General features: G+C 46.7%; 1 long non-coding RNA gene across 1 annotated transcript in view; it reads left to right on the top strand.

Moving 5' to 3' along the window:
* Nucleotides 1-27,211, top strand: part of LOC134957396 (uncharacterized) — a 248,514-nt gene extending 221,303 nt beyond the window's left edge. Inside the window, exons 8-9 of the long non-coding RNA XR_010186583.1 lie at nt 26,393-26,491; nt 26,689-27,211. This is a non-coding gene — a long non-coding RNA (uncharacterized LOC134957396). The remainder of the gene's footprint in view (nt 1-26,392; nt 26,492-26,688) is intronic.
* The last annotated feature ends 682 nt before the right edge of the window (nt 27,212-27,893 follow it).

Below are 27,893 nucleotides of genomic sequence, written 5' to 3'. Positions count from 1 at the left end.
CTTGTATATATAATATTGCGCCTAAATTTAGTGCCCCCCCCCTCTCTTTTTAACCCTTTGAGCCTGAAAACTACAGGGGAGAGCCTGGGGAGCTTTCTTCCAGTTGCACTGTGAAGAGAAAATGGCGCCAGTGTGTCTGAGGGAGATAGCTCCGCCCCTTTTTCGCGGACTTTTCTCCCGCTTTTTTCTGGATTCTTGCAGGGGTATTTACCACATATATAGCCTCTGGGGCTATATATTGTGGTATTTTTGCCAGCCAAGGTGTTTTTATTGCTGCTCAGGGCGCCCCCCCCCCCCCCCCCAAGCGCCCTGCACCCTCAGTGACCGGAGTGTGAAGTGTGTATGAGGAGCAATGGCGCACAGCTGCAGTGCTGTGCGCTACCTTGGTGAAGACTGATGTCTTCTGCCGCCGATTTTCCGGACCTCTTCTTGCTTCTGGCTCTGTAAGGGGGACGGCGGCGCGGCTCCGGGACCGAACACCAAGGACTGGGCCTGCGGTCGATCCCTCTGGAGCTAATGGTGTCCAGTAGCCTAAGAAGCCCAATCCGGCTGCAAGCAGGCGAGTTCGCTTCTTCTCCCCTTAGTCCCTCGCTGCAGTGAGCCTGTTGCCAGCAGGTCTCACTGAAAATAAAAAACCTAATTCTATACTTTCTTTCTAGAAGCTCAGGAGAGCCCCTAGTGTGCATCCAACCTCGGCCGGGCACAAAATCTAACTGAGGCTTGGAGGAGGGTCATAGTGGGAGGAGCCAGTGTACACCAGGTGACCTAAAGCTTTCTTTAGTTGTGCCCAGTCTCCTGCGGAGCCGCTATTCCCCATGGTCCTTACGGAGTTCCCAGCATCCACTAGGACGTCAGAGAAATATATATATATATATAATATATATGATCCTATTCCACATATTTAGTCCTGCTTTACGGTTGGCAGCCCAAGTAAAAAGTTGCAGTTGACTTTTGACTAATAAATGGGTTTGCTTAACTGTAAACTCTATGATCTAGAGCAATAAACTGCCCTCCAGCTAGGCCCGGTGATGGGGTCAGGGGGTCAAAGGGGACATCTGTACAGGGCCCCAAGGTTCAGGGGGGCGTACCGTTAAGAGTTTGCCAGCCGGAACGCTGTACCGCCCGTCCTGCAGCTACTGTGAATGCTTTTGTATTAAAGTACCCATGGCATAAAAGGCCGCTGGTAGGCTGAGAATGGCTGTCTCTCATCCAACCAGTGGTCATGGTAACGGTCGCTACTGAGGTGGGGAAGCAGCACTGTTCCCGACTCTGCCTGTCCTCCGTGCCTGGCGTGCTGTCTCCTTCCCCCGCTGCTTGTACTATGATTCCTGGCTCTCCATGGTGCTGCCGCTGCTCAGGCTACCGGGTCTCCTGTGTGATCCTCCCTGATCCGGAGCTGCCACAGTGGATTTATCTGCGGCGATGGTGCTGCTGCTTCCCCCCGTACATAGCCAGTGTTGCAGGTGAGTGCCTGCACCTCTTCACATAGTGTTCCCCCATGTGGTGCCATGATCCCCCCTTTGTCCCCTTCTCTCCCCCCTGTGTCCATTACTCTCCCCTCTGTGGCCCCACTCTCCACCCTGGGCCCCTACTCTCCCCACTGTGTCCCCTACTCTCCCCACTGTGTCCCCTACTCTCCCCCCTGTGCCGATAACTGGACATTGCAGCGCACATTGATGCTGCGCCCCCTTTTGTTCCGACCTGGCCGCCGTCTCCCGGAGAGAGCAGCTAGAAAGTCGGCAAGAGTGGTATTAATCCTTAGAGAGAGATAAAGTACCAGCTAATCCGTTCTGTCATTATACAGGCTGCATGTTGAAAAATGACAGGAGCTGATTGGTTGGTACTTTATCTGTCTCCACTTTCTCTCTCTCTCTCTCTCTCTCTCTCTCTCAAGTTTGATACACTTCCCCCTGGCTGTGCAATTTTGTCCCAATCTGCTCATGTCTAAAGCGCCAAAGTTTTGCTAAAAACTAGGGCCCTCATTCCGAGTTGATCGCTCGCAAGGCGATTTTAGCAGAGTTACACACGCTAAGCCGCCGCCTACTGGGAGTGAATCTTAGCTTCTTAAAATTGCGACCGATGTATTCGCAATAATGCGATTACTAACTACTTAGCAGTTTCAGAGTAGCTCCAGACTTACTCTGCCTGTGCGATCATTTCAGTGCTTGTCGTTCCTGGTTGACGTCACAAACACACCCAGCGTTCGCCCAGGCACTCCCACCGTTTCTCCGGCCACTCCTGCGTTTTTCCCGGAAACGGTAGCGTTTTCAGCCACACGCCCCTGAAACGCCGTGTTTCCGCCCAGTAACACCCATTTCCTGTCAATCACATTACGATCGCCGGAGCGAAGAAAAAGCCGTGAGTAAAAATACTATCTTCATTGTTAAATTACTTGGCGCAGTCGCAGTGCGAATATTGCGCATGCGTACTAAGCGGAATTTTACTGCGATGCGATGAAATATACCGAGCGAACGACTCGGAATGAGGGCCCAGGACAATAAACTGTGCTTTTTCTTTTCTTTAAGTCTAGTACATTACCTTGATCTTTGCAAGACCATTGGCAAGTAGTGTAACCCTCACCTCTAATTATCTAGCCAATGAATCACAGGTACGGTTTCTTTTAATCATAGTTCCGGAGCTTTGAACTAGAAATTCCAGGACCAAACATGAATATTCAGCAGGTGTAAAGTAAAGTAGAGATGAGCGGGTTCGGTTCCTCGGAATCCGAACCCGCCCGAACTTCAGGTTTTTTTACACGGGTCCGAGCGACTCGGATCTTCCCGCCTTGCTCGGTTAACCCGAGCGCGCCCGAACGTCATCATCCCGCTGTCGGATTCTCGCGAGGCTCGGATTCTATCGCGAGACTCGGATTCTATATAAGGAGCCGCACGTCGCCGCCATTTTCACACGTGCATTGAGATTGATAGGGAGAGGACGTGGCTGGCGTCCTCTCCGTTTATAGAGAAGAGAGTGAGACTAGAGTAGAGAGAGACACAGTATTTACTTTAGTAATTTTGGGGAGCATTAGGAGGAGTACTACTACTTGCTGAAGTGATAGTGTGACTGTATATCTGACTTGTGGGGGAGACAGTGGGGAGCAGTTAGAGTCTGAGAGCAGGAGTACATATTTTAACGTACAGTGCACACTTTTGCTGCCAGAGTGCCACACTGCCATTGTGACCACACTGACCACCAGTATATATTGTGATTGTCTGCTTAGGAGTACTACTTGCAAGTTGCTGATAGTGTGACCAGTGACCTGACCACCAGTTTAATTAATCACCACCAGTTTAATATATATATATATATATATATATATAATTGTATATAATATATATATAATTGAATACCACCTACCCGTGTTTTTTTTTCTTTTCTTTCTTCTTGATACATACTACTATAGTAGCTTACTGTAGCAGTCTGCGGTGCTGCTGAGCTGACAGTGTCCAGCAGGTCCGTCATCAGTCATTACATAATAAATATATATACCTGTCCGGCTGCAGTACTAGTGATATTATATATATATATATATTAATTTCATCTCATTATCATCCAGTCTATATAAGCAGCAGACACAGTACGGTAGTCCACGGCTGTAGCTACCTCTGTGTCGGCAGTCGCTGGTCCATCCATAATTGTATACCACCTACCCGTGTTTTTTTTTCTTTTCTTTCTTCTTGATACATACTACTATAGTAGCTTACTGTAGCAGTCTGCGGTGCTGCTGAGCTGACAGTGTCCAGCAGGTCCGTCATCAGTCATTACATAATAAATATATATACCTGTCCGGCTGCAGTACTAGTGATATTATATATATATATTGTAACACTGTAGGGGTGCAAGGTGCCTTTTCCCGGGGAATATGGCAGCCCGCAGCAGCTGAGGAACAACACAAGTCCAGTTTCTGGTACAACTGACCCCGGCCAGTTTTATTGAAACAGAAAATAAAACAAACCCCAAAATAAAAATACCTTGCCTGTCCGGCACTAACTAAACATAAGATGTTCCTAACTGTCACTAAACAAAACACAGAGTTCTTCAGTACATACTGTATAGCTTACTTGCATCAGAAAGCGTGTCTCTCACACACAGATCCTGCAGCCTTCCCAGGCAGTCTGCCCATACTAATCAGGTTAGAAGCACTATATCACTCTTACACAGCTGAAACCCTGATTAGCCCTCTGTGAGGCCAAAGACCCGAACTGGGCCCAATGTCTAGAACTCGCCTTATCTCTCTCTCAGAGCCTTTTCCCAGCTTTTACAGCAAACTGAAAAGGTTCAGACAAAACAAAAAGCATTTTTCCTAGAAGTTAACATTTTCTAAAACATGTAAGACAAGAACCTGGGACAAATATACCTGCCCTCAAACACTATCCCAGTGTTCTTGTCACATATCCCCCTCCCCTGTTTCGACCTAGGGGCCGGAACACTTGTAGCCCCCAAACAGAAGATGCGAGACAATGCATCTGCGTTGGCCAATTGTGTTCCCGGTCTATGTTCGACAGTAAACTTAAAGTCCTGCAACGCTAGAAACCATCTAGTTACACGAGCATTCTTGCCTCTATTTACATACATCCATTTTAAAGGGGCATGGTCTGTCACTAGTCTGAATTGTCTACCCAAGAGGTAATATCTCAAGGTATCTAGTGCCCACTTAATGGCCAAAGCCTCCTTTTCCACAATGGCATACCTTTTTTCATGCTCATTGAGTTTCCTACTCAAATAAATGATAGGGTGTTCGTCCCCATCTCTGGTTTGGGACAGCACAGCACCTATCTCTACCTCTGAGGCATCTGTCTGTACCACAAATTCTTTTGAAAAATCTGGTGTTATCAACACCGGTTGTGAACACAAAGCCACTTTTAATGCTTGGAACGCCTTTTCTGCATCAGGGTTCCATTTCACCACATTTGACTGCTTCCCTTTGGTAAGGTCTGACAACGGCACCGCTGTGGTCGCAAAATTAGGAATAAACCGTCTATAGTACCCAGTAATTCCCAAAAAAGCCCTTACCTGTTTTTTATTCACTGGACGAGGCCAGTTTTGAATAGCATCAACTTTATTCAATTGGGGCCTAATCAGACCTCTGCCTATGGTGAAGCCCAAGTATTTGACCTCCTCCATTGCGAAGCAGCACTTCTTTGGGTTAGCAGTTAACCCTGCCTCTCTGATTGAGTCCAGTACTGCTTGTACTTTAACCAAATGGGACCCCCAGTCTGTACTGTGAATTACCACATCATCCAAATAGGCAGCTGCATATTTTCTATGGGGCCTCAAAATTTTATCCATCGCCCGTTGAAAGGTTGCTGGAGCCCCATGCAACCCAAAGGGTAACATCTTATACTGGTACAGCCCCTCCGGAACCGAAAAGGCTGTTTTTTCTTTGGCGCTATCAGATAAAGGTATTTGCCAGTAACCTTTGGTCAGGTCCAATGTGGTGAGAAACCTGGCTGTTCCCAGCCTTTCTACAAGCTCATCCACACGGGGCATGGGGTATGCGTCAAACTTGGACACCTCATTTAACTTACGAAAGTCATTACAGAAGCGTATGCTACCGTCGGGCTTCGGGATGAGCACTATGGGACTGGACCACTCACTGTTAGACTCCTCTATGACTCCAAGTTCTAACATGGTTTTAACTTCCTTAGAAATAGCTTCTCGCTGAGCTTCAGGAATCCTATATGGCTTTAAATGAACCCTGACCCCTGGTTCTGTGACAATGTCATGTTTTATTATGGTCGTTCGGCCAGGCAGCTCTGAAAATACCTCCCTATTTTGGATGAGAAATTCTTTAACCTGATTGTTCTGATCAGCTGATAATGTCTCTGACACCTTCACTGCGGGAAGCAACCGGGGTGAAGACACCGAAGGGCAAGGCTCCGCTGACAGAGACAACCTATCTTTCCAGGGTTTGATTAAGTTAACATGGTAGATCTGTTCGGGTTTTCTCTTTCCCGGCTGGTATACTTTGTAATTAACCTCATTCACTTTTTCCCTAATCTCAAATGGACCCTGCCATTTAGCTAGGAATTTGCTTTCCACAGTGGGTACCAAAACAAGAACTCTATCTCCAGGAGCAAATTCCCGTATCTTGGCACTCCGGTTATAGACCCTCTGTTGAGCACTTTGGGCCTGTTCCATGTGCTCTCTGACAACAGGTACCACGGCTGCAATCCTATCCTGCATTTGTGTTACATGCTCAATAACGCTTCTATAAGGAGTGGGCTGTCCTTCCCACGTCTCTTTGGCAATATCCAACAGCCCTCTGGGGTGTCTACCATACAACAAATCAAATGGAGAAAACCCCGTAGAGGACTGAGGGACTTCTCTGATGGCCATTAACAAGTAGGGCAACAAACAATCCCAGTTTTTCCCATCTCTCTCAACAACCTTTTTTAACATACTTTTTAATGTTTTATTAAACCTTTCCACCAACCCGTCAGTTTGGGGATGGTAGATGGACGTCCTGAGGTGAGTAACCTTAAATAACTTGCACAATTCTTTCATGATCCTTGACATAAATGGAGTACCTTGGTCAGTCAAAATTTCTTTTGGTATTCCCACTCTACTAAATACCTGCACCAGCTCCCTAGCTATCGCCTTGGTTGTGATAGTGCGTAAAGGGACAGCCTCAGGATATCGAGTGGCATAGTCCATAATTACCAGGATATACTGATGGCCCCGAGCAGACTTTAACAAGGGCCCCACGAGATCCATGGCTATTCTGTCAAACGGGACCTCTATAATAGGCATGGGAACTAGTGGGCTCCTGAAATGGGGTCTAGGGGCATGATACTGGCATTCAGGACAGGAAGAACAATATTCAGACACTTCTTTATAAACCCCTGGCCAAAAGAACCTTTGTAAAACTCTTTCAGTGGTTTTTTCTGCCCCTAAATGTCCTGCGGTAACGTGACTATGAGCTAAATCTAGTACCGTTCTCCGATAAGGCTGGGGAACTACCAGCTGTTCCACCACATCCTCACCCCTTTTGACAATGTGGTACAAGAGCTCATTACAGATGGCCATGTGGGGATACGTAACCCTGTCACCTGGTACCACAGGTTCCCCATTAACAATCTTAACATTCTCTCTAGCCTTTATTAAGGTAGGATCCTTTAACTGTTCAGACGCAAACAGATCCTTCTTTACCTCCAGGTCAGGCACGCTTTCAGTTCTAACTACTATGTCTCTGTTCCCGGCAAGAGGGTCCTCACTGGACTCCCCATCTGTCACTTCCCCAGCCAAACTAGCAAAAGGCAAAGGGCAAGAAAGTTCCGAAGACCCACGTACATCCATAAAATCACCGGTATTATCAACTGGCTTTTTACTTCTCACATCTGTTGATAACCGTGATTCCCACAGTTTCCAAAAATGAGGAAAATCCCTCCCTATTATGGCCTCATGCACCAAGGTAGGGACCAGTCCCACTTTAACCATTGCTGACCCACAACAAGTTTCTATATTCACCTCAGCAGTGGCATAATGTTGGGTATCCCCATGTATGCAAGTTACCCCAATAGGTATTTGCTGGACCTTTAAGGGGTTCACTAACCCAGCTTTCACGAGGGTAACTAAACTTCCTGAATCTAGCAAGGCCTCTACCCGGTTACCTTCTAAGAACACATCACACATTTGTTTTTCCAGCTCAGGTGAAGGTACCACAGTACAAGCTAACCTAGCAAAGAAAGACATTCTGCGACATTCAAAGGCAGCATCACATTGCATGGGTTCTTGCGTGACTGGGCAATTGGCAATAACATGACCTGGCATACCACACCTAAAACATTTAACCACACGATTATCAACCCATTTGGGCAGCATAGACCGTTCTAGCCCCATTGGCCTGTTTCCAGGGCCAGTGTTTACAGTCTCTCCAGCCTTGCGTTCTCTTAACCGCCCAGCAACGTTTTCCCACGGAACAGTCTTACCAGTCTTTACTGAAGGGCGCTGTCGAGGACCTATGGGTTGCTGGGTGGTCATCAGTAGTTCCTCTGCTGCCAAATACCTCTCTACCATGTCCACTAATTGGTCAGCAGTACCCGGGTTTCCATGGCTCACCCACTTGCGCAGGACCATGGGCAAAGATCTCAAGTAGCGGTCCATGACGACTCTTTCCACCATCTGGGGACCAGTTAATGTCTCTGGCTGCAGCCATTTTTTTGTTAGCTGAATAAGGTCGTGCATCTGGGAGCGCGGAGGCTTCTCCATGGCGTACAGCCAACGGTGCACCCGTTGTGCTCGTACTGACAGCGTGACTCCCAGGCGGGTCAGGATCTCAGTCTTTAGTTTATCATAGTCCCGAGCCTCAGCAGGGCTTAAATCAAAGTAAGCTTTTTGGGGCTCACCTGACAGGAAAGGTGCCAGCAGACTGGCCCACTGTGCTTTCGGCCAGTTCTCACGCTCGGCAGTCCTTTCAAACGTGGTCAGATAGGCCTCCACATCATCAGCCTCTGTCATTTTCTGCAGGAAGTGACTGGCTCGTATAGAACTAGAGCTGGTTGGAGCACTGACGGCCACATCTCCAACCCGAGCTGCAAGTCTCTGCACCACTTCTGTTAAGGCCTCTCTATCCTGACGCTGTTGCCTGTAAAGTTCATCAACAACTGCCTGCTGTTGTCTCTTATTTTCCTCCATTGCCACCTGCTGTAGTCTCCAATTTTCCTCCATTGCCACCTGCTGCTGTCGGTTGGCCTCCTGCTGAGCCGCTGTAGCTTGCAGCAAGGCTTTAAGCAGATCCTCCATGTCAACAGATTTTTCAGGCGGCTTTGCAGCTGCTTTCACCCAGGACATATATCAAACCCTCAGGGGTGAGTCTCAGTAACTTCACACTGGGCTGTATCTGCATAAACCACCGTTTTCTGCAGGCCTCACAAAGCTGCTGCTTTCACTTATGCGCAGAACGGCCTGCTCGCATTCTCCACCAAGTTGTAACACTGTAGGGGTGCAAGGTGCCTTTTCCCGGGGAATATGGCAGCCCGCAGCAGCTGAGGAACAACACAAGTCCAGTTTCTGGTACAACTGACCCCGGCCAGTTTTATTGAAACAGAAAATAAAACAAACCCCAAAATAAAAATACCTTGCCTGTCCGGCACTAACTAAACATAAGATGTTCCTAACTGTCACTAAACAAAACACAGAGTTCTTCAGTACATACTGTATAGCTTACTTGCATCAGAAAGCGTGTCTCTCACACACAGATCCTGCAGCCTTCCCAGGCAGTCTGCCCATACTAATCAGGTTAGAAGCACTATATCACTCTTACACAGCTGAAACCCTGATTAGCCCTCTGTGAGGCCAAAGACCCGAACTGGGCCCAATGTCTAGAACTCGCCTTATCTCTCTCTCAGAGCCTTTTCCCAGCTTTTACAGCAAACTGAAAAGGTTCAGACAAAACAAAAAGCATTTTTCCTAGAAGTTAACATTTTCTAAAACATGTAAGACAAGAACCTGGGACAAATATACCTGCCCTCAAACACTATCCCAGTGTTCTTGTCACAATATATATTAATTTCATCTCATTATCATCCAGTCTATATTAGCAGCAGACACAGTACGGTAGTCCACGGCTGTAGCTACCTCTGTGTCGGCAGTCGCTGGTCCATCCATAATTGTATACCACCTACCCGTGTTTTTTTTTTCTTTCTTCTTGATACATACTACTATAGTAGCTTACTGTAGCAGTCTGCGGTGCTGCTGAGCTGACAGTGTCCAGCAGGTCCGTCATCAGTCATTACATAATAAATATATATACCTGTCCGGCTGCAGTACTAGTGATATTATATATATATATATATATATATATATATATATTAATTTCATCTCATTATCATCCAGTCTATATTAGCAGCAGACACAGTACGGTAGTCCACGGCTGTAGCTACCTCTGTGTCGGCAGTCGCTGGTCCATCCATAATTGTATACCACCTACCCGTGGTTTTTTTTTTTCTTTCTTCTTGATACATACTACTATAGTAGCTTACTGTAGCAGTCTGCGGTGCTGCTGAGCTGACAGTGTCCAGCAGGTCCGTCATCAGTCATTACATAATAAATATATATACCTGTCCGGCTGCAGTACTAGTGATATTATATATATATATATATATTAATTTCATCTCATTATCATCCAGTCTATATTAGCAGCAGGCACAGTACGGTAGTCCACGGCTGTAGCTACCTCTGTGTCGGCAGTCGCTGGTCCATCCATAATTGTATACCACCTACCCGTGTTTTTTTTTTTTCTCTTTCTTCTTGATACATACTACTATAGTAGCTTACTGTAGCAGTCTGCGGTGCTGCTGAGCTGACAGTGTCCAGCAGGTCCGTCATCAGTCATTACATAATAAATATATATACCTGTCCGGCTGCAGTACTAGTGATATTATATATATATATATATTAATTTCATCTCATTATCATCCAGTCTATATTAGCAGCAGACACAGTACGGTAGTCCACGGCTGTAGCTACCTCTGTGTCGGCAGTCGCTGGTCCATCCATAATTGTATACCACCTACCCGTGGTTTTTTTTTTCTTTCTTCTTGATACATACTACTATAGTAGCTTACTGTAGCAGTCTGAGGTGCTGCTGAGCTGACAGTGTCCAGCAGGTCCGTCATCAGTCATTACATAATAAATATATATACCTGTCCGGCTGCAGTACTAGTGATATTATATATATATATATATATATATATATTAATTTCATCTCATTATCATCCAGTCTATATTAGCAGCAGACACAGTACGGTAGTCCACGGCTGAAGCTACCTCTGTGTCGGCAGTCGCTGGTCCATCCATAATTGTATACCACCTACCCGTGGTTTTTTTTTTTTCTTCTTGATACATACTACTATAGTAGCTTACTGTAGCAGTCTGCGGTGCTGCTGAGCTGACAGTGTCCAGCAGGTCCGTCATCAGTCATTACATAATAAATATATATACCTGTCCGGCTGCAGTACTAGTGATATTATATATATATATATATATATTAATTTCATCTCATTATCATCCAGTCTATATTAGCAGCAGACACAGTACGGTAGTCCACGGCTGTAGCTACCTCTGTGTCGGCAGTCGCTGGTCCATCCATAATTGTATACCACCTACCCGTGGTTTTTTTTCTTTTCTTTCTTCTTGATACATACTACAATAGTAGCTTACTGTAGCAGTCTGCGGTGCTGCTGAGCTGACAGTGTCCAGCAGGTCCGTCATCAGTCATTACATAATAAATATATATACCTGTCCGGCTGCAGTACTAGTGATATTATATATATATATTAATTTCATCTCATTATCATCCAGTCTATATTAGCAGCAGACACAGTACGGTAGTCCACGGCTGTAGCTACCTCTGTGTCGGCAGTCGCTGGTCCATCCATAATCGTATACCACCTACCCGTGGTTTTTTTTTTTTCTTTCTTCTTGACACATACTACTATAGTAGCTTACTGTAGCAGTCTGCGGTGCTGCTGAGCTGACAGTGTCCAGCAGGTCCGTCATCAGTCATTACATAATAAATATATATACCTGTCCGGCTGCAGTACTAGTGATATTATATATATATATATCAATTTCATCTCATTATCATCCAGTCTATATTAGCAGCAGACACAGTACGGTAGTCCACGGCTGTAGCTACCTCTGTGTCGGCAGTCGCTGGTCCATCCATAATTGTATACCACCTACCCGTGGTTTTTTTTTTTCTTTCTTCTTGATACATACTACTATAGTAGCTTACTGTAGCAGTCTGCGGTGCTGCTGAGCTGACAGTGTCCAGCAGGTCCGTCATTAGTCATTACATAATAAATATATATACCTGTCCGGCTGCAGTACTAGTGATATTATATATATATATATATATATATATTAATTTCATCTCATTATCATCCAGTCTATATTAGCAGCAGACACAGTACGGTAGTCCATGGCTGTAGCTACCTCTGTGTCGGCAGTCGCTGGTCCATCCATAATTGTATACCACCTACCCGTGTTTTTTTTTTTCTTTCTTCTTGATACATACTACTATAGTAGCTTACTGTAGCAGCCTGCGGTGCTGCTGAGCTGACAGTGTCCAGCAGGTCCGTCATCAGTCATTACATAATAAATATATATACCTGTCCGGCTGCAGTACTAGTGATATTATATATATATATATATATTAATTTCATCTCATTATCATCCAGTCTATATTAGCAGCAGACACAGTACGGTAGTCCACGGCTGTAGCTACCTCTGTGTCGGCAGTCGCTGGTCCATCCATAATTGTATACCACCTACCCATGGTTTTTTTTTTTCTTTCTTCTTGATACTACTATAGTAGCTTACTGTAGCAGTCTGCGGTGCTGCTGAGCTGACAGTGTCCAGCAGGTCCGTCATCAGTCATTACATAATAAATATATATACCTGTCCGGCTGCAGTACTAGTGATATTATATATATATATATTAATTTCATCTCATTATCATCCAGTCTATATTAGCAGCAGACACAGTACGGTAGTCCACGGCTGTAGCTACCTCTGTGTCGGCAGTCGCTGGTCCATCCATAATTGTATACCACCTACCCGTGGTTTTTTTTTTTCTTTCTTCTTGATACATACTACTATAGTAGCTTACTGTAGCAGTCTGCGGTGCTGCTGAGCTGACAGTGTCCAGCAGGTCCGTCATCAGTCATTACATAATAAATATATATACCTGTCCGGCTGCAGTACTAGTGATATTATATATATATATTAATTTCATCTCATTATCATCCAGTCTATATTAGCAGCAGACACAGTACGGTAGTCCACGGCTGTAGCTACCTCTGTGTCGGCAGTCGCTCGTCCATCCATAAGTATACTAGTATCCAATCCATCCATCTCCATTGTTTACCTGAGGTGCCTTTTAGTTGTGCCTATTAAAATATGGAGAACAAAAATGTTGAGGTTCCAAAATTAGGGAAAGATCAAGATCCACTTCCACCTCGTGCTGAAGCTGCTGCCACTAGTCATGGCCGAGACGATGAAATGCCAGCAACGTCGTCTGCCAAGGCCGATGCCCAATGTCATAGTACAGAGCATGTAAAATCCAAAACACCAAATATCAGTAAAAAAAGGACTCCAAAATCTAAAATAAAATTGTCGGAGGAGAAGCGTAAACTTGCCAATATGCCATTTACCACACGGAGTGGCAAGGAACGGCTGAGGCCCTGGCCTATGTTCATGGCTAGTGGTTCAGCTTCACATGAGGATGGAAGCACTCAGCCTCTCGCTAGAAAAATGAAAAGTCTCAAGCTGGCAAAAGCACCGCAAAGAACTGTGCGTTCTTCGAAATCCCAAATCCACAAGGAGAGTCCAATTGTGTCGGTTGCGATGCCTGACCTTCCCAACACTGGACGTGAAGAGCATGCGCCTTCCACCATTTGCACGCCCCCTGCAAGTGCTGGAAGGAGCACCCGCAGTCCAGTTCCTGATAGTCAGATTGAAGATGTCAGTGTTGAAGTACACCAGGATGAGGAGGATATGGGTGTTGCTGGCGCTGGGGAGGAAATTGACAAGGAGGATTCTGATGGTGAGGTGGTTTGTTTAAGTCAGGCACCCGGGGAGACACCTGTTGTCCGTGGGAGGAATAGGGCCGTTGACATGCCTGGTGAAAATACCAAAAAAATCAGCTCTTCGGTGTGGAAGTATTTCAACAGAAATGCGGACAACATTTGTCAAGCCGTGTGTTGCCTTTGTCAAGCTGTAATAAGTAGGGGTAAGGACGTTAACCACCTCGGAACATCCTCCCTTATACGTCACCTGCAGCGCATTCATAATAAGTCAGTGACAAGTTCAAAAACTTTGGGCGACAGCGGAAGCAGTCCACTGACCAGTAAATCCCTTCCTCTTGTAACCAAGCTCACGCAAACCACCCCACCAACTCCCTCAGTGTCAATTTCCTCCTTCCCCAGGAATGCCAATAGTCCTGCAGGCCATGTCACTGGCAATTCTGACGAGTCCTCTCCTGCCTGGGATTCCTCCGATGCATCCTTGCGTGTAACGCCTACTGCTGTTGGCGCTGCTGTTGTTGCTGCTGGGAGTCGATGGTCATCCCAGAGGGGAAGTCGTAAGCCCACTTTTACTACTTCCACCAAGCAATTGACTGTCCAACAGTCCTTTGCGAGGAAGATGAAATATCACAGCAGTCATCCTGTTGCAAAGCGGATAACTGAGGCCTTGACAACTATGTTGGTGTTAGACGTGCGTCCGGTATCCGCCGTTAGTTCACAGGGAACTAGACAATTTCTTGAGGTAGTGTGCCCCCGTTACCAAATACCATCTAGGTTCCACTTCTCTAGGCAGGCGATACCGAGAATGTACACGGACGTCAGAAAAAGACTCACCAGTGTCCTAAAAAATGCAGTTGTACCCAATGTCCACTTAACCACGGACATGTGGACAAGTGGAGCAGGGCAGGGTCAGGACTATGTGACTGTGACAGCCCACTGGGTAGATGTATGGACTCCCGCCGCAAGAACAGCAGCGGCGGCACCAGTAGCAGCATCTCGCAAACGCCAACTCTTTCCTAGGCAGGCTACGCTTTGTATCACCGGTTTCCAGAATACGCACACAGCTGAAAACCTCTTACGGCAACTGAGGAAGATCATCGCGGAATGGCTTACCCCAATTGGACTCTCCTGTGGATTTGTGGCATCGGACAACGCCAGCAATATTGTGTGTGCATTAAATATGGGCAAATTCCAGCACGTCCCACGTTTTGCACATACCTTGAATTTGGTGGTGCAGAATTTTTAAAAAAACGACAGGGGCGTGCAAGAGATGCTGTCGGTGGCCAGAAGAATTGCGGGACACTTTCGGCGTACAGGCACCACGTACAGAAGACTGGAGCACCACCAAAAACGCCTGAACCTGCCCTGCCATCATCTGAAGCAAGAAGTGGTAACGAGGTGGAATTCAACCCTCTATATGCTTCAGAGGTTGGAGGAGCAGCAAAAGGCCATTCAAGCCTATACAATTGAGCACGATATAGGAGGTGGAATGTACCTGTCTCAAGCGCAGTGGAGAATGATTTCAACGTTGTGCAAGGTTCTGCAACCTTTTGAACTTGCCACACGTGAAGTCAGTTCAGACACTGCCAGCCTGAGTCAGGTCATTCCCCTCATCAGGCTTTTGCAGAAGAAGCTGGAGGCATTGAAGGAGGAGCTAAAAGGGAGCGATTCCGCTAGGCATGTGGGACTTGTGGATGGAGCCCTTAATTCGCTTAACAAGGATTCACGGGTGGTCAATCTGTTGAAATCAGAGCACTACATTTTGGCCACCGTGCTCGATCCTAGATTTAAAACCTACCTTGGATCTCTCTTTCCGGCAGACACAAGTCTGCTGGGGTTCAAAGACCTGCTGGTGACAAAATTGTCAAGTCAAGCGGAACGCGACCTGTCAACATCTCCTCCTTCACATTCTCCCGCAACTGGGGGTGCGAGGAAAAGGCTCAGAATTCCGAGCCCACCCGCTGGCGGTGATGCAGGGCAGTCTGGAGCGACTGCTGATGCTGACATCTGGTCCGGACTGAAGGACCTGACAACGATTACGGACATGTCGTCTACTGTCACTGCATATGATTCTCTCACCATTGAAAGAATGGTGGAGGATTATATGAGTGACCGCATCCAAGTAGGCACGTCAGACAGTCCGTACTTATACTGGCAGGAAAAAGAGGCAATTTGGAGGCCCTTGCACAAACTGGCTTTATTCTACCTAAGTTGCCCTCCCACAAGTGTGTACTCCGAAAGAGTGTTTAGTGCCGCCGCTCACCTTGTCAGCAATCGGCGTACGAGGTAACTTCCAGAAAATGTGGAGAAGATGATGTTCATTAAAATGAATTATAATCAATTCCTCCGTGGAGACATTGACCAGCAGCAATTGCCTCCACAAAGTACACAGGGAGCTGAGATGGTGGATTCCAGTGGGGACGAATTGATAATCTGTGAGGAGCGGGATGTACACGGTGATATATCGGAGGATGATGATGAGGTGGACATCTTGCCTCTGTAGAGCCAGTTTGTGCAAGGAGAGATTAATTGCTTCTTTTTCGGTGGGGGTCCAAACCAACCCGTCATTTCAGTCACAGTCGTGTGGCAGACCCTGTCACTGAAATGATGGGTTTGTTAAAGTGTGCATGTCCTGTTTATACAACATAAGGGTGGGTGGGAGGGCCCAAGGACAATTCCATCTTGCACCTCTTTTTTCTTTCATTTTTATTTGCGTCATGTGCTGTTTGGGGAGTGTTTTTTGGAAGGGCCATCCTGCGTGACACTGCAGTGCCACTCCTAGATGGGCCAGGTGTTTGTGTCGGCCACTAGGGTCGCTTAGCTTACTCACACAGCTACCTCATTGCGCCTCTTTTTTTCTTCTTTGCGTCATGTGCTGTTTGGGGAGTGTTTTTTGGAAGGGCCATCCTGCGTGACACTGCAGTGCCACTCCTAGATGGGCCAGGTGTTTGTGTCGGCCACTAGGGTCGCTTATCTTACTCACACAGCTACCTCATTGCGCCTCTTTTTTTCTTTGCGTCATGTGCTGTTTGGGGAGTGTTTTTTGGAAGGGCCATCCTGCGTGACACTGCAGTGCCACTCCTAGATGGGCCAGGTGTTTGTGTCGGCCACTAGGGTCGCTTAGCTTACTCACACAGCTACCTCATTGCGCCTCTTTTTTTCTTCTTTGCGTCATGTGCTGTTTGGGGAGTGTTTTTTGGAAGGGCCATCCTGCGTGACACTGCAGTGCCACTCCTAGATGGGCCAGGTGTTTGTGTCGGCCACTAGGGTCGCTTATCTTACTCACACAGCTACCTCATTGCGCCTCTTTTTTTCTTTGCGTCATGTGCTGTTTGGGGAGTGTTTTTTGGAAGGGCCATCCTGCGTGACACTGCAGTGCCACTCCTAGATGGGCCAGGTGTTTGTGTCGGCCACTAGGGTCGCTTAGCTTACTCACACAGCTACCTCATTGCGCCTCTTTTTTTCTTCTTTGCGTCATGTGCTGTTTGGGGAGTGTTTTTTGGAAGGGCCATCCTGCGTGACACTGCAGTGCCACTCCTAGATGGGCCAGGTGTTTGTGTCGGCCACTAGGGTCGCTTATCTTACTCACACAGCTACCTCATTGCGCCTCTTTTTTTCTTTGCGTCATGTGCTGTTTGGGGAGTGTTTTTTGGAAGGGCCATCCTGCGTGACACTGCAGTGCCACTCCTAGATGGGCCAGGTGTTTGTGTCGGCCACTAGGGTCGCTTATCTTACTCACACAGCTACCTCATTGCGCCTCTTTTTTTCTTTGCGTCATGTGCTGTTTGGGGAGTGTTTTTTGGAAGGGCCATCCTGCGTGACACTGCAGTGCCACTCCTAGATGGGCCAGGTGTTTGTGTCGGCCACTAGGGTCGCTTAGCTTACTCACACAGCTACCTCATTGCGCCTCTTTTTTTCTTTGCGTCATGTGCTGTTTGGGGAGTGTTTTTTGGAAGGGCCATCCTGCGTGACACTGCAGTGCCACTCCTAGATGGGCCAGGTGTTTGTGTCGGCCACTAGGGTCGCTTAGCTTAGTCATCCAGCGACCTCGGTGCAAATTTTAGGACTAAAAATAATATTGTGAGGTGTGAGGTATTCAGAATAGACTGAAAATGAGTGGAAATTATGGTTTTTGAGGTTAATAATACTTTGGGATCAAAATGACCCCCAAATTCTATGATTTAAGCTGTTTTTTAGTGTTTTTTGAAAAAAACACCCGAATCCAAAATACACCCGAATCCGACAAAAAAAATTCGGTGAGGTTTTGCCAAAACGCGGTCGAACCCAAAACACGGCCGCGGAACCGAACCCAAAACCAAAACACAAAACCCGAAAAATTTCAAGTGCACATCTCTAGTGTAAAGCCTGAGCTTTACACTAGAGGAATTCAAATTAACTGTAATTTACAAGTGTGGAGAAAACATTACAGCATGGCTCTAGCAGCCTCCACGCGCTACATTAGATGCTGATGACTCCGCCAGCCTGGCCAGTGTCAAGTATGAGACTTGAATCAATTTAAGAAGCAGAAAAGATTGAAACGTAATACACATTTTCTTTGGTAAATTAAGGACTGTATGAAGGCAACTCAAAAACAAGTTGGATCTGATTTTCATCTATTAATGAAATGAATTACGCAATAACCCTGTGATGTCATAGGTGAAGGGTTACTGCTATATAATGAGAGGCAGCACAAGTATAATCTGTGGTAGCAGTAGCGTCATTTGGTATCGGATCTTAATCACCTTAATTATGACTCCTAACCAGGGCCTTATTAAGATGCCATGGGACACTAGGCAATATACTATTTTGAAGCCCCCTTTCCCCCTCCTTTAGTAAAAAAATAAAAAATCCACATACAATATAAGCAGGTGACTAATCTTGCCAGTGCTGAATTTCCCATTAGGCATGTGAGGCACCGGCCTAGGGGCAGCACTTGTTTGGGGCAGCACTTGGATCCCCTTTCTCCTACCCTTCGTCTCTCCTCTGCCTCTTTTTATTACTTACATGCTCCTCCGCTTTGTTCTATTTGTTTCTTCCTCTTTTGTCTTTTCTTCTCAACTACAGTAGACCTTTACTTGCTTCTCATATCCAGTCCTCGGAACACACTATCAGGGCATGCTTTCCAGGTCTCCTCACAGAATCACAAATGGAATAATCATACTTGCCTACCCTCCTAGAACTGCCGGGAGGCTCCCGAAAATCGGTGGCGCATCCAGCCTCATTTGCCCCTACTCAGTTGCCCATGCGATTTGTGCTTAATCGCATCATCATAGCCCCCACCACCATGTAGTGCTTGATTTCTTGGCACTGTAGAGCGGTGGGCACAGCCACAATGATGCTATCCTGCCCTCACTTCACCCGGACAGCCCACTTGTGTGCCGGCCACATCCGCTATGCGTCGACCGGCTAAGAATGGAAATAATTAGAACCGCCCGTTGATTTTGTAAAACATGGCAGTCAATAATGATTACACCTGTGCTCCAGCAAGGATATATATTACCATGCACTGTAAGGGGTGGATTGGGATGGAAAACCAGCCTAGGGGGGCAGGGTCTGTTGAGCGGGTGATGTCTTTTGAGGGGGGCTGGATCCCTCCTCATATGGTCTGATTCCGAGCTGGACATACTGTAGCTGCGGCCTTCCTTGCATCTTTTGCTGCAGCTGCATCTGCAACTATAGGCTAATTCCGCTACAAAAAGATAAAACACGTTGGCTGCTACATAAAAACACACATTTGCCCCTACGGAAAACAATAAAACACAACAGCCACCACAGGGAAAAAAATCAATAAAACACATTGGTCCCCACAACAAAAAACAGAGTGTATGTCCCTAAGTTGGGGGGTACTGTGTCTAGGGAGCCGGGGGAGGGGGGTGACTGTACAGGGGGGGGGGGGGGTTGAAGGTAGTAGGACAGTAGGGCGGGTAGTTTATGTCCCTGGCCTGGTGGGTACTGTATATCTAGTATGGGGCCAGGGGTAAGATATGATCCCGAGACGGGGGATGGACAGGTTACGAGCATGTTCTGGAGGCGAGGGTGGTGGTTAGGGTGGGTACTGTACTGTGAGGCCAGGGGGTGGGGCTGGTTATCACAGCAGAGGGCAACATGGGACCATCCCAGCTGGAACACTCCTGCTTTCCCAGCAGTGGCGGATTTAGCAGGGGGCGATTAGGGCGAACGCCCCCCCTACACATACCGGCACCTGGATGGATGGCCGGGTCCCGCCACGGTGCCGGACTGGAGAGCGGTGCAGCACGGCGGGATAAGGGGAGACGAAGAGAGACAGTGTAGGCGTGCGCACGGGGGTTGCCTGGTGCGCACAGGCATCCCCCCTGCACACACGCCTGCTGCTGCCGCTGATTCCCGTCTCCTTGACACTGAAGCAAGGAGAGCGCTGCGCGCGCCTCTCCTGCCCACTGTGTCCCCGTCTCCGGCATTCATTTTAATTGTCTGTGGCTGTCATCCAATCAGAGCTCACGGACCGGCTCTTGATTGGCTACCGGCCCGTGAGCTTTGATTGGCTCACAAGCCGGCGCTATATTTCAAATGGCCGCCGGAGACATGGACTCAGTGAGGGGAGGCGCAGAAGAGACACGCGGTGCGCTCGCTCCCCCTCAGCATCAGAGACGGGAATCGGCGGCAGTGGCACTGGCAGCAGGAGGGTAAGCACCACTGGGGGCATTTGTATCTGGCACCACTGGGGGCATTTGCATTCTGGCACCACTGGGGGCATTTGTATTCTGGCACCACGTGGGGCATTTATATTCTGGCACCACTGGGGGAATTTGTGTATCTGGCACCACTGGGGGAATTTGTGTATCTGGCACCACTGGGGGCATTTGTGTATCTGGCACCGCTGGGGGCATATGTATCTGGCACCGCTGGGGTCATGTGTATCTGGCACCGCAGGTGGCATTTGAGTATCTGGCACCGCTGGGGTCATTTTTGGATGTGATGTGAATTTCAGCTCATTCTATGTGCTATAATGTAAATTTTGGCTCATTTTGTGTGCTATAATGTGAATTTCGGCTCATTTTGTGTGCTATAATGTGAATTTCGGCTCATTCTGTGTGCTATAATGTGAATTTCAGCTCATTCAGTGTGCTATAATGTGAATTTCGGCTCATTTTGTGTGCTATAATGTGCATTTCGGCTCATTTTGTGTGCTATAATGTGAATTTCGGCTCATTTTGTGTGCTCTAATGTGAATTTTGGCTCATTCTGTGTGCTATAATGTGAATTTCAGCTCATTCAGTGTGCTATAATGTGAATTTTGGCTCATTTTGTGTGCTATAATGTGAATTTCGGCTCATTTTGTGTGCTATAATGTGAATTTTGGCTCATTCTGTGTGCTATAATGTGAATTTCAGCTCATTCAGTGTGCTATAATGTGAATTTTGGCTCATTTTGTGTGCTATAATGTGAATTTTGGCTCATTTTGTGTGCTATAATGTGAATTTCGGCTCATTTTGTGTGCTATAATGTGAATTTCGGCTCATTCTGTGTGCTATAATGTGAATTTCAGCTCATTCAGTGTGCTATAATGTGAATTTCGGCTCATTTTGTGTGCTATAATGTGCATTTCGGCTCATTTTGTGTGCTATAATGTGAATTTCGGCTCATTTTGTGTGCTCTAATGTGAATTTTGGCTCATTCTGTGTGCTATAATATGAATTTCAGCTCATTCAGTGTGCTATAATGTGAATTTTGGCTCATTTTGTGTGCTATAATGTGAATTTCGGCTCATTTTGTGTGCTATAATGTGAATTTTGGCTCATTCTGTGTGCTATAATGTGAATTTCAGCTCATTCAGTGTGCTATAATGTGAATTTTGGCTCATTTTGTGTGCTATAATGTGAATTTTGGCTCATTTTGTGTGCTATAATGTGAATTTCGGCTCATTTTGTGTGCTATAATGTGAATTTCGGCTCATTCTGTGTGCTATAATGTGAATCTCAGCTCATTCTGTGTGGTATAATGTGAATTATAGCTCATACCGTGTGGTATAATGTGATTTTCGGCTCATTCCGTGTGCTATAATGTAAATTTCGGCTCATACAGTATGCTATAATGTGAATTTCGGCTCATACCGTCTGGTGTAATGTGAATTTTGGCTCATTCTGTGTGCTATAATGTGAGTTTCGGCTCATACAGTGTGGTATAATGTGAATTTTGGCTCATTCTGTGTGCTATTGTATAATGTGAGTTTCGGCTCATTCTGTGTGCTATAATGTGAATTTCGGCTCATACAGTATGCTATAATGGGAGTTTCGGCTCATACCATGTGGTATAATGGCAACAATAGGAAATTTTTGAAGCAAACGGGAAGGGCATCTCTAAGTGGGAGGAGCTATGATTAGGGGGAGGAGTCATAATTCTTAAACCGCCCCCCCTAAAAGTTAAGTCTAGATCCGCCACTGTTTCCCAGTGCCCCAATTCGCTCCTGTCATGAATTATTCTTGCGCACACAACACATATATCCGTACCACAGGTTGAAGTCATTCCAGTCCTGTGCATATCCATTTAATATCAGGCACATTACTCAAACATAACTATTACAAATAAAAGGTGCAGCCCAGTTACCTACCCAAGAGACAGAGAATAGGGGGGGGGAGAGAGAGAGAGAGAGAGAGAGAGAGAGAGAGAGAGAGAGAGAGAGAATAGATGGAGATGGGTGAAATTGAGAGGGGAGGGGAGGTGGAAATAATGGAAGACAGGAGAAATAGAGGAGGGTGAGGGAAAGATGGGAGGAACAGGAAGAGAGAGACAGCAAAATAAGAGAGATTGTTATAAAAAAAAAGATTACAATACACAAAAGCTGCTTATCATAGATAGATTACTGTGTCAAAATACTGATGCCTGGGATCCCGAACGTTCTTTTAGCGGGAAACACTCGCATCCTGCCGTGGGGGGTGGGAGGTTAGGTTTAGGCATTAGAAGAGGTTTTAGGGTTAGAGTGCAGGGACAGGAAGGGGATGGTTAGGTACAGAGGAGGGGGGTTAGGCATTAGAAGGGGGTTAGGGTGCAGGGATGGGAAGGGGATGGTTAGGTACCGAGGAGGGGGGTTAGGCATTAGAAGGGGGTTAGGGTGCAGGGACAGGAAGGGGATGGTTAGGTACCGAGGAGGGGGGTTAGAGTTAGGCATTAGAAGGGGGTTAGGGTGCAGGGACGGGAAGGGGATGGTTAGGTACAGAGGAGCGGGGTTAGAGTTAGGCATTAGAAGGGGGTTAGGGTGCAGGGACGGGAAGGGGATGGTTAGGTACCGAGGAGCGGGGTTAGAGTTAGGCATTAGAAGGGGGTTAGGGTTAGGGTGCAGGGATGGGAAGGGGATGGTTAGGTACAGAGGAGCGGGGTTAGAGTTAGGCATTAGAAGGGGGTTAGGGTTAGGGTGCAGGGACGGGAAGGGGATGGTTAGGTACCGAGGAGCGGGGTTAGAGTTAGGCATTAGAAGGGGGTTAGGGTGCAGGGACGGGAAGGGGATGGTTAGGTACAGAGGAGCGGGGTTAGAGTTAGGCATTAGAAGGGGGTTAGGGTGCAGGGACGGGAAGGGGATGGTTAGGTACCGGGGAGGGGAGGTTAGGGTTAGACAATAGAAGGGGGTTAGGGTGCAGGGACGGGAAGGGAATGGTTAGGTACCGGGGAGGGGGGGCTAGTGCTGAGCAATTACAAGGAGAGGTTAGGGTTAGGCACCAAGCGGGGAGGGTTAGGTTTAGGCAGCGGGGTAGGAAGGGTTAGGGTTAGGCACTACCGGGGAAAGTTAGGGTTAGGTACCCACAACGGAGGGTTAGGGTAGGGGTCAGATGTGGGTTAGGTACTTTCTGGGGGCTGTTGGAATTCTGACCGCCAGCATCCCGTCCATCGGTATTCCACACTGAATCCGTTAATAGACCTATCGTGACTCTGTGGCCCACTCAGATTATTAATATATACCCCGGGGACAGACTCATCTGCGCTACACTCCCCAGCACCCAGACCCAAACACCACACAGCAGGTACCATGCGACCCTCACACCCCACCAGAAGAGGCCGGCACAGAGCACGGGAATCCTGGCCAGAGGAGCTGCTGCCATGTCCGGTAACTGCCTGCAACTGAGCTGGACCCGGAAGAGCGGACACACATTCGCACCGCACAGTCACTGTGTGTCAGAGGCTACTGTCACTCTGAGGCTGCGTCCACACCGCCTACAACTCACTGCCGTATTTGGACAAGACGGCTCAAATCCCTGCTGGGCAGTAAGTGGCGTATCCTTGGAGTCCTTCTGGGCCTTGGGGCCCGATACAGGTGTCCCCTTTGACCCTCCCTGTCGCCAGCCCTGCCCATGGTCTGGATTTGGGAAGCACTGATCTAGGCCCTAGGCAGGAGTCTAGGTTGCTTCATGGATGAGCCAATTGGGGCATAGTGCATATACCTAATGCACATTAAAATGACCACCTGATGGCTGGTGCCAACCCTCACATAGACCACGGCTTAGGAAAACCTTATGAGCGCCACCTCTCCGCTCAGCGTGGGTGCTAGTGATCATTATTTGTGGTTGAGTCTCCGCTCGTTCAAAGAGTGACCCCCAGTGTTTACACATAACCAGAGAGACCAGATAACGCACACGGGGGGTCATTCCGAGTTGTTCGCTCGTTATTTTTTTTTTCGCAACGGAGCGATTAGTCGCTAATGCGCATGCGCAATGTCCGCAGTGCGACTGCGCCAAGTAAATTTGCTATGCAGTTAGGTATTTTACTCACGGCATTACGAGGTTTTTTCTTCGTTCTGGTGATCGTAATGTGATTGACAGGAAGTGGGTGTTTCTGGGCGGAAACTGGCCGTTTTATGGGAGTGTGTGTAAAAACGCTACCGTTTCTGGGAAAAACGCGGGAGTGGCTGGAGAAACGGAGGAGTGTCTGGGCGAACGCTGGGTGTGTTTGTGACGTCAAACCAGGAACGACAAGCACTGAACTGATCGCACTGGCAGAGTAAGTCTCGAGCTACTCAGAAACTGCACAGAGAAGTCTTTTCGCAATATTGCGAATCTTTCGTGCGCAATTTTGATAAGCTAAGATTCACTCCCAGTAGGCGGCGGCTTAGCGTGTGCAAAGCTGCTAAAAGCAGCTAGCGAGCGAACAACTCGGAATGACCACCACTGAGCGTTTGATTCCGTCTACTGGACATAAGTCATCCTGATCCTCTACAGATACCGAGAACGTGTTTCTTCCCCGAGATTGATGACCAGGTTTGCATGTTTCTTTTGCCTATCCGTTCTACCAGCACGACTGTCAGCGGCACATGAAAGTAATATCACACACACACATATATTCCTATCACAGCTGCCTTCTTTCCACATCACAGGGCTGAGCCCGGTATCAGACATCAATCACCGCCTGGAAGGCTGATTTAATAAGTCTTGTGCTCTAACCAAGAATAAAAGACGTGTATGGAGAGCACGTAGGAGAAAGAACACAACCTGTCTGATTTCATCCAATTATTGTGTTTCTTCCACTTCCATAGACCACTGGGTCATCCATACAGCCTGTATAAAAGGACTTGGGTACCTGATAAAGGCAAGTTGGGGGGGGTCGGATCATACTGTTTAATAGATATTTATTATCAATAATGTATATAGCACACACTTATTCTGCAGCGCTTTACAGAGGATATTCAGTAACTCACATCCGTCTCTGCCCCAGTGGAGCTTACACTCTATGCAGTGGTGCAAGTAGAGATTTTTTTCCTCTGATAGTAAAAATGGGCGTGGTCACGTGTCATGAGGGGACGTGGTCACAGGAAACTAGGGAAGTGGCTACATGACAATAGGGGCATGGCCACATTATGTCACACATCGTAATCCCCTTTACACATTATGCCAAACACCATAATGCCCATTATACATTATGCCACACACCGTAATGCTTATTACAGATTATGCCACACACCATAATGCCCATTACACATTATGCCAGACACAGTAACGCCCATTACACATTATGCCACACACGTAACGCCCATTACACATTATGCCACACACCAGAACGCCCATTACACATTATGCCACACACCATATTGCCCATTACACATTATGCCACACACCATAATGCCCATTACACATTATGCCACACATCGTAACGCTCATTACACATTATGCCACACACCATAACGCCCATTACACATTATGTCACACACTGTAATGTCTATTACATATTATACCACACACCATAATGCTTATTACATATTATGCCAAACACAGTTATGCCACTGACGCCATTTTATGTCCCACACACAAAAATGCCCCTTATAAATTATTCCCCAGTGGAGGGCTGGTGGACCATATTTCTTAATGGTACTCCGTACCACCCCGTACCACCCTACTTTCAGCACTGACTCTAAGGAGTCTATGTACCAAGCATTGGAGTGAAATAAAGGGACGGTGATGAATGACCAACCAATCAGCTCCTGTCATTTTTCAAACACAGCCTGTAACATAGCAGTTAGGAGCTGATTGGCTGGTACTTTATCTCTGCCCTCTTTATCTCTCTCCAAGGCCTAGTAAATAGACCCATATGGCTTTCGTAGTGAGTTATCATTTTCTCTTTCTGCTCTTCAGGGGTTCCCGGATAATAGATCCCAATCTATAGCATGGATTTATCAGGTACAGATTTATACACAGACATGATCCCAAAGAACATTACGCTGGACTGTGATAATCATATCATGTGATGTTCTATTCTACTGTATAATATGAAATCTGTTGAGGTTGCAAGAACGTGATAGCCAGAAGAAATGGCTTTGTAATTTATATATAGGATAATTATAAAGACTTGATACTTTACAGGATGTGTCCATATTTAATTCCATCTTCACATATTTATCACAGGGTCTGAAGCTGAGAAAATAGCAGAAAAATGTAATTTCAGTCATAAACCTGAAGGAAGGTCACAACTTGTATATATCAAAGGAATTAAATGTCATAAAGGTAAGATTACGCCTAATGCAGTAGCAGTTAGTATTAAAAGTTAAATAACAACAAAGCAACTGAAGCCAGTAATCCGCTGAGAATGAATACACAGCTCATGCAGTTATTTGCACAATAAATATCATTTTTATTAGACTGCGTTTCTAGATTTTCCTTTTTATTCATTTACGTTATAATTTAGAGGCAAATTCTTGCAGGTTTCTGGAGCTGTGAGAACATTAACGGATAGAAAATTTGCAAACTTATGATACAATGCAGTGGAATCCAGCATCTAACAACACTATTCCTGCAATACTAAAATTTGTTGCTTTTATTTCTATTTTTTACAAAAAAACAATTTAAGGCTAACCACCAAATGTATTAGGGTGCGGAATTCCAAGATTTTGGCGCATTAGCAGTCACATTTAAAGCGCCACTGTTTAGTAAGGTAAAAGTTGGCTGATTTTGGCTTACCAAAACAGGGCAGCTGTCAGAAGATAATCTACCAGCAGCTGCCAATCTCAGAAGAACCTCCCGAATCCCCTGCATCCTTGTGCCCTCCCCCAGTGCCTGTTGTACAGCCAATCACTGATGATCAGGCAGCCTCGCACCACCACACATCCGGCGGCTGCTGAGAAGAGCTACCACTGGGGAAATGCAAAGCCGGAATTCCTGTGATGACTAATTATTGACAGTCCGATAATCAACAGCCAATAAATAAAAAAAATGATATTACCGTTATGTGTTGACAATTAATTTCTTTTTACTAAAATCATGTACAGTTTAATAGATATCCTTAACTTTTTTGCAATCATGAACAAAAACAAACAATTTTTAAGTAGTTAAATACATCTGCTAACTCACTGAAATCTTGATAGTTCAAAAATCTGCATCATATAACATTTGGCACAGAATCCCTTTTCCATCGATGAACATGAATCTGTAGTGTGCTGTACCCAGGATAATTTATTAATGAAAGAGCACTGCCCACGATGAGCCTATTCCTGTGTGTACTGCTCCAGGTGTTCCACCCATGCCACGCCCCTGAGGATCAGACATGATTTCAATAACGTCTGTGTTGATGTAGCATTCTTTTAGAGGAGGGCAGATAGACACACACCCTGGAAAATCCTTCCTCTCCACATTATAATCTCATCTCCTATATATTAGCCCTGTGACTCTGTGTCTGGCCCTCTAACGCTGGGTGGAGCACACCACTAGCAGAATGGAGCAGCAGCAACAGAATCCACCCACCATCCCCAGCCAGAAGCCACCAGTGCACGGACGCCCCACAGTGCCAGGTAAGCATGGACCCCTCCCTTGGCACCTACAACCCACTGACACCCACACCACACACCCCCAAACCCCCCCTCCACCAGCTCCCACATCCAGCCACGGAAGGCCGACACCCCCCATCCCAACG

Source organism: Pseudophryne corroboree, chromosome 9, assembly GCF_028390025.1.
Source record: "Pseudophryne corroboree isolate aPseCor3 chromosome 9, aPseCor3.hap2, whole genome shotgun sequence".
Lineage (NCBI taxonomy): Eukaryota > Metazoa > Chordata > Amphibia > Anura > Myobatrachidae > Pseudophryne > Pseudophryne corroboree.
This window is presented reverse-complemented; position numbering and strand designations above follow the sequence as displayed.